The 8,418-nt window shown below is 35.1% G+C and overlaps 1 pseudogene; it reads right to left on the reverse strand.

The window, feature by feature from the left end:
- Window positions 1–1,148: 1,148 nt before the first annotated feature.
- LOC109339265 lies at window positions 1,149–6,394 on the reverse strand (annotated as a pseudogene).
- Between the last annotated feature and the right edge of the window lie 2,024 nt (window positions 6,395–8,418).

The following is an 8,418-nucleotide window of genomic DNA, read 5'->3' on the forward strand; positions in this document are numbered from 1 at the left end:
GTATGTAATTATGGAAGAAAGCTTTTTTGAATTCAAATGTTTTTTTTGGTTTCCCACATGTATCTTCACACTGGAGGCAATTCTGTCCGAGCCGGGAACATCCATAGGTATGTGGAGCTAACTCTCGCAGTGGGTATTTTTTTCATCCACAAAACTCGAACCCGAGACCTTGCTTAAAGGGAATCAAGCATGTACCACTTGAACCAACGACAGTTAGTTTTTGGAGTCGAATGTGAATTTATTAAAGTGTTTTATTGATGAGTTGTTTGTAATTTAAGGCTTTATAAATGGATTTGCCAATAAACGTAAAGTTTTAAAATTTTGAATGAATGTTGTATGATCCAATTTTAATGGTTCTTTTTAATATTATCCATTCTTTGCAATCTCCCTTACTTTTGGGCTCCCCCAATTCTCGAACAAGTGGTATTAAGAGAGGTAACTATTATGTATCAGTAGACGGTTATTTGGGAGCTCATGCGTGTATCAGTGTTTTTAAAACTAAAACTCAACATTTTATTAAATAAATTAAAATTAAGTTTTTTAAAAATTAGAGTAAAATTAAAACTTTGAGAAAACAATTCAATATGTAGAACTTTAAAAATAACTCCATTTCCAAAAGAATGTTAGAAGAACAACTTAAAATACAAAACTATATCCAAGATAAGTTTGCATTTGAAATTTTAAAAAATTTATGAAAGTGGTGCATTAATACACATAGATTACTCCAGTTTCATTCAGAATAAACAGTTTAGAAATGAAAATAAGAAAACTAAACTAGTATATGGCTTTAAAACAAAAACTGCTCAATGTGTATTTGTAGGGTTTTCTCTATATTAGAGCCAATTATCCTAACATAAGAAGTAGAAAACTTAATTGGAAGATATATAAGGTAAAATAGGGTCCAAGAAAGGGGAATTACTAGGATTCACTTTCCTTTTTTGGAACTTGACTTTCATTTGTGGCACTAAACTCCTCTACTCATATTTTATTCACTTGATATCTGTTATAATTTGTAGAGTGATATTCTAGACACACTAATTTGTATTTTGTACTTATTTATATCAAAGCAACAAAACTACTTAGTTAATCAAAGCAAGCTGAGACCATCAGCTCCTTGTCCTAGGTTGAACATTAGCATTTATCACAACTTACCAGCTAAACCTAATAGACTCAAAATGTAGATTTTCAGCTTAACCAGATGAGCAAATAAATGTAGCATCCTGCCTGATTTTCTAGGGTCCTAAAACAAGAACTCCCACACTCCTTTCTTTGAATTCAAATAGAAGTCTAGTAAATAATTGAAAAGAATAAAAATGAGTGATTTCAATTCATGGATAGTTGTAGGGGTGAGGATGGCCCATTGTCTGATACTCTTGTCTAGTGGAGTTTGAGAGTGTAGATGTATCACCTTATACATGCAAATGAAATTGTTATTTTCAAGATTTAAATCATTGACCTCTAGTTATGGCAAATAAACTTACATTTATAAGAAGTCTCACTCTCATTGACAAGTTTAGGCCATAACTAAAGACAAATAAGCTGACTTACTTCTTAGGTCTGGTATTGCACCATAATGCACATTGGTCGCTTGAATAAGGGACTGGCGTGGAATGCTTTCCAATTCTATATTTGCATTAGCAATCATTGAATTCGACGATAATGTTGGTGTTGATCCTTTTAAGTTATGAATTTGCTTTCCTTCTTTAGCAATATATTTCTTATTCATAAGAAGTGCTACACTAACAATCATGGCTATGCTAACACATATTATTAGCATGTGAAGGAAAGACTTCAAAGAGTATGAAAATATTACATTCCAGTCGTGTCTATAGCAAAAATGTAATAACTATTAATGATCCCAATTATGATAAGGAAAATCATAAAGGACGATGAGAGTGTAACTCCAAACCAGAGCCAACTATTTGGACCTAATATAACATATATAGTTATATTAGTTGGCTTTGGCTTGAACCATTTGGTTTGAAGGTGAATGTGGTTATTTGATTGAGGTTCCTTGTCTTTTGTAATATAGGCCTCAATGTGTAGTTCCATATTAGAAATGTCATATAGGGTGCTAGATATTGGGAGGATCAAATCTATCATTGAGATACTTGAATAGTTTCTGAATGCACAAATTAGGACAATTTTTGGGGTTTTGCATTTGAAAGTAGTATTAAAAAATATTAACTCCCTAATGATGGAGACAAAAGGGGTGATGCCAATTCCTCCATTTATCAACACAAGAGTGTCATATTTGGTTAAAAAATATAATTAGTTACTACGTAGACATCAAAGTGCTTATTTAAGTATATTTTTGTGCAAAGCTTAACTTTTATATTTCCATGTTATTGTTAGAAGTAATGGTAAATGGATGCAATTATAGTTTGGCTATGCTGGGGGGAGGAGGAGCTTGTGAAGCTTTTGAGACCAATTTCCTTCACTTTTGAAACGCTTAACTTTTATGTTTCCATGTTATTGTTAGAAGTAATGATAAATGGATGCAATTATAGTTTGGCTGTGGTAGGAATATTTTTGAATATAATACTTGTTGGATTATAAGTTAACCATGCTAAAAATATATCACATTAGCTCTAAAATATATTTCCAAATAAATAAAGTCAGGAATTTCTTAAGTTAGTAACTAAATGTTACATTAATAACATACATAGGATAACTACCATGGTCCTTAAGGAAGTTGAGTTCAACAACTTCACATGGCAAAACACGAGTAGAAAAAAGACGAACTTGATGTCTTGATGATAGAAATCTTAGGTAACGATCATCCAAGAAGAGCTCAAAGAATTTTCGCCTAGTACTTGCGATGATTGCAACCCAAATAATCAAACCAGCAATAAAAAAAAGCTCTCCTTCCACATTTGATATCCAAACTTTGTCCAATTTCAGCATCTGTGTTAAATCAAAATCAATAGCCCCAACAGATAAATACAATACTATCAACAAATTATAAGAAGTTCAGATTACTTGTTCAACAAGTATACATATACTATATAGTTGTAGTTTTATGACTAAAGTTGCTGCAAATGTTTAGATAAGTCTTTCATTTTTTTTATTAGAAGTTTTTCCTTTATAAAATGCTTATTTCATGAGTGCTTATAGAAAAAAATATTGGAGTAATTGAGCTTAGTAATAACTAATAACTAGTCGAAATTATATAAGGTGTTTCAATCGGATTTCATGAAGTCAAATTCGTTGTTTAAGAAAATAAGCTATAGTTAACTTCTACTCTAACAAATAAAGGATTAAATATTGTCATATAATTGTGTATGAATGTCAGTTTGTAATTATAATTTGCACGGTATAAAAATAATTAGATATTTTCACATAATTCTTTAATAATGTGTCTTGTAACCCTAATGTTTGGAACTTCGAATATTGTCATATAATTCTTATAAATATGTACTTTCATTCTATTACCTGCTCTGTATTTTCTTTAATAATGTGTCTTGTAACCCTAATGTTTGGAACTTCAAAGTTTTTTTATTTTCTCACCCTTTATATGATCAATTAAAAAAAATGTTTTAGAAAATAATCTCATCAGACTCCCATTACTCATACCATTTTCCTCACGTATTCTAGAAACAATACTCACTACACTATTGTTGTTTGAAAGCAAAAAATAATTTCATCACTGATTATAAAGTATAAGTATCGTGGGCACTGGAATCTCACACCACTGAAGAATGTGTGCCAAGAATCATACGAAAGCAAAAGAGGCATTTTAAAACGTATGGATTGTACATTAGGTGTATTATCACCAATTTAAATAATGAGATAGTGATATTTTTGTAAATATCTTAAAATAAATGAACTCGGGTGGCTTTCAATCTGTACGAAATTTATTTTCAAAATCAATTATTTTGTCTAATCGATATGGAAAGTTACTTCAACATCCGACGCTTAGTCACCCAATTTGAAAAATAGTTATTCCTACATTCTTTAAAGAGAAAAAAATATATACACTGACAATGTAAGAGTTTTTTATACTGTTATTGTATAGATATTACACTCTTCTTTAAATCGGACCACTCCCCACCCAATGTAGAAAATCTTATTTCATACTAAAATAAAGAATAGAACTATCTTTCCCTAAACATGAAACATAATGAAGCTTTCTCACTTCATACTCTGTACCAGTGTTATTAAAACCGTACCGGTTATCAAACCGGTCAGGGTATTGGTATAGTGGTACAGTGGTTCAACCGGTGGTTCAGTAATTAAACCGCATGCCGGTTATACCAAATAGACATACTTATATTTATTATTAATTGTACTATAAACCTTACACTTTAAAAAATTCAGTGAAAGAGTAAATAAAATTTCTATATTTTTTTGATCCTATTAAAAAATCCCAGGCAAAAGCAAAACTAATGTCCTGAATTTTTTTTGGGCAGTTCACCATGCTGTCATAACACCCAAAATTTATGACTTTTCTAAACCTAGGTTCTATAACTTCTCTAGACCACTATACCTATTATTATCTTGTAATATATAATCTATACAAATACATAAACTCATAAAAGAAAGTTATATAGGAACACATAACCTCTGCACCGTGCCACTACACCTATTTTTTCTTGTGATATTAAAAACTGGATAGTGAATATCATATAATCTCTGCACAGTGCCACAGTGCACGAGATAATCAACTTGAAAAACTTTGGAGAAAGAGAAGAAGACTCTAGTTCTCGTGGAGGAAGGTGAGGTACCCCAGTCACAAACCAGAGAAAACTCTGAATTTTTTCTCTCATTCTTCTACAATACTGTTTAAAGTACTGAAGATGGAAAAGATACATGGCATGTTAACACCTTCTTTTTTCGTTCACGGTTTTCCAGCTATGAACTGGATGAAGATGGAGAATAAACATAAATATCTTTTCTTTTAGGAAAGTGGAACACAACTATGGAGTGGAAGGTTAGGGATTTCATATCCTCTTAGAGTCTTTAGACTTAGGGATTTCAGAATAAATGGTATAACATGTTCTTCATTTGCCTTCTCTTAATAACAGTGAATCGGCCGGTTGAGAAATAATTGACCGGTTAGCCGGTTTTCATCAAAATCGCCCGGTTTTGACAATTTTACTCCGGTTCTATTGCACGACCGGTCTTAATAGTATACCGTGCCGGTAAGGGGTCCGGTTCACCGGTTTTCCGGTTGAACCGGCCAGCACGGTACGGTTTTTATTACACTGCTCTGTACCCCTTTCCATGAGTATCACTCTTCATTCTTTGAGCTTTTGTGCAATTTCATCGCTAATGCCATCACTACCATCGTTGATGTAACCCTCTATCACAATTAATGTTCACTCGAAGTTCTATCTTCACTCAAAGTTCTCTATATAATCAGATTTATATTCACTCTCTATACCACTCATTTGCCACTATAACTTTTATTTCCTATCGATTGGGTCAATCACCACAATTGCTGGCATTTCACTTGTGAACTGACATAATTGGCATATAAAGATTATAAAGAAATTGAGTATATTTTGTTAATTTCTTTATAATATTTAGATGCAAATTATTTAAGTACATGACCTTCTTTCCTCCTAGAAAATTCTAGGAATGGCTATGTTCTAATTAAAGAACATACAAAAGGAAAAACAAATATTTAAAACCTGTTGGGAATAAGCGAACAATCAAATAGTAAAAAGTATAGAGATAAGAGAATAACACAAGAGATTTGACGAGGTTCGACCAATTGTGCCTACGTCCTCGGGAGCGTTGAGCGGCTACCACTATATATTATTAGAGAATAAGGATTAGTGTTTTACTATTCTTCTCCTTGTTACATTAGGTTTACATAACATCAATATATATAGCCCTCTACCCCAACCCTTTTATATCAGCCCAAGCCCATAACTTGTATTGCTGTTATCAGAGATATGAGTCATTGCACAATAATCTCCACCTTGACGAATATCATCAATCTCCATCTTCCGCCATTGGGTTGGGGGCGCTCCATATTCGTCATCAGTGAATGTTCAACAAGCTCAGGCAATGCCTGAACTTGTCCACAGTAACCGGTTTGGTTAACATATCAGCTGCATTTTCTGAAGTATGAACCTTCTACAATAGTATCTGCCCACAAGCTACCAACTCTCTGGTCTTATGAAATCTCACATCAATTATGTTTGGTCCTAGCATGATACACCTGATTCTTTGCCAAGAAGATAGCACTTTGACTGTCACAATGCAGCGGAACTCCACCTTGCTCAATGCCTAACTCATTTACTAGTCCCATAAGCCACATGGCTTCCTTAGAAGCTTCACCAGCTGCCATGTATCCTGCTTCAATTGTGGACATAGCAATAACAGACTGAACTGATGATCTCCATATAATTGATCCACCTACAAGGGTGAAGACAAACCCCATTGTGGACCTTCTATCATCCAAGTCTCCTGCATAGTCCGAATCAACATAACCAATAACAGAAGGCTTACTATGTTGGCTTCCAAACATGATACCGAGACCTGTAGTCCCCTTCAAATATCTGAAAATCCATTTGACTGCTTCCCAATGTTGCTTCCCTGGTTTCGACATGTACTTGCATACTTGACTAACTGCTTGTGCCAAGTCCGGTCTAGTACAAACCATAGCATACAACAAGCAATAGTACAAACCATAGCATACATCAAGCAACCCACTGCACTGGCATATGGAACCTTTGACATGTATTTCTTCTCTTCATCTGTCTTTGGACACTGATCTAGGGAAAGCTTGAAGTGATTTGCCAATGGAGTGCTCACTACTTTAGCATTGCTCATATCAAATCTCTCTAAGATCTTTTCAACATAGCTTTGCTGGGAGAGCCATAGTTTTCTAGCTCCCCTATCCCTGTGAATCTCCATCCCAAGAATCTTCCTAGCAGCCCCTAAATCTTTCATGTCAAACTCCTTACCTAGCATGACTTTCAGCTCATTGATATCACTCAAATGATTAGCAGCAATCAACATATCATCAACATAAAGTAACAGAAAAATAAACGAACCATCGTCAAGGCTTCTCACATAAACACAGCAATCATACTCACAATGCTTATAACCAAGCTTCAACATATAAGTGTCAAACCGCTTGTACCACTGTCTGGGAGACTGCTTCAACCCATATAGAGACTTCTTCAACTTGCAAACCAAGTGACTCTGTCCAGCTGCACTGAACCCCTCTGGTTGTGTCATGTAAATTTTCTCCTCTAATTCACCATGGAGAAAGGCAGTCTTCACATCCATCTTTTCTAAGTGCATATCCCGGCTGGCTACCATGGCAAGCACTGCCCTGATAGAAGTGTGTCTCACCACTAGGGAGAAAATCTGATTATAGTCGATCCCCTTCTACTATGAATACCCTTTTGCTACAAGACGAGCCTTGAACTTTTCCCCTTCTTTTTCTGATACTGCTGGCTTCCTCTTGTACATCCACTTGCACCCAACTGCACGCTTGTCTGGGGGCAATGGAACAAGCTCCCAAGTTTGGTTCTTCTGTAAAGACTCCATCTCCTCCATCATGGCACCCATCCATTGTTCTTTCTCCTGGCTGTTTATAGCCTCTTGAAAGCTACATGGATCTCCTGAACTGATATGGAGAGCAACTAAAGCCATATCATCAAAGCCATATAACTCTGGAGGTTTGATAGGACGCCTATCCCTATCTCTAGCAAGTAAATACTCCTGCACACCTGAACTCTCTGCCTGAGAATCATCACGTTCTTGACTTGAAATAGTACATGGTTCCTTGCCTTTATTCACCTGAACCATTTCATTGCCCACTTGAATCATATTTGATCCTAAAGTCTCTCCATTTGGCACGACTGTCAAAACTGACTGTTTCATCATGAAATCTTCATCAAACACTGCATCTCTGCTCAACACCACCTTTCTGGAAACTGGATCCCAGAACTTGAACCCCTTCACACCTTTGGTATATCCAATGAAGATACACCTCTTTGACTTAGGATCAAGTTTCGATCGTTCATCACTGGGTACATGTACATAAGTAGGACAACCAAATATGCGTAACATATTATAATTGATTGGGTTACCTGTCCATACTTCTTATGCAACTTTACCATCCAATTAAGCCCGTGGTGATCTATTGATGACATAACATGCCATACTAAGTGCCTCTGCCCAAAATCCTTTGGAAAGTCCAGCATTTAGTCTCATACATCTAGCCCTCTCTGTAAGAGTTCTATTCATCCTCTCTGTAACACCATTCTACTGAGGAGTCTTCTTCACTGAAAAGTGTCTCTGAATGCCATGTTCCTCACAGAATTTCTGAAATTGTGAGTTTTTGTACTCCGTACCATTATCTGACCTCATGTATTTGATTTTCCTACCAATCTGGTTCTCTACCTCTGCCTTCCAAACCTTGAACTTGGCAAAGACTTCTGACTTATGCTT

This window comes from Lupinus angustifolius, unplaced genomic scaffold (genome assembly GCF_001865875.1).
Source record: "Lupinus angustifolius cultivar Tanjil unplaced genomic scaffold, LupAngTanjil_v1.0 Scaffold_65_32, whole genome shotgun sequence".
NCBI classification, from domain to species: domain Eukaryota; kingdom Viridiplantae; phylum Streptophyta; class Magnoliopsida; order Fabales; family Fabaceae; genus Lupinus; species Lupinus angustifolius.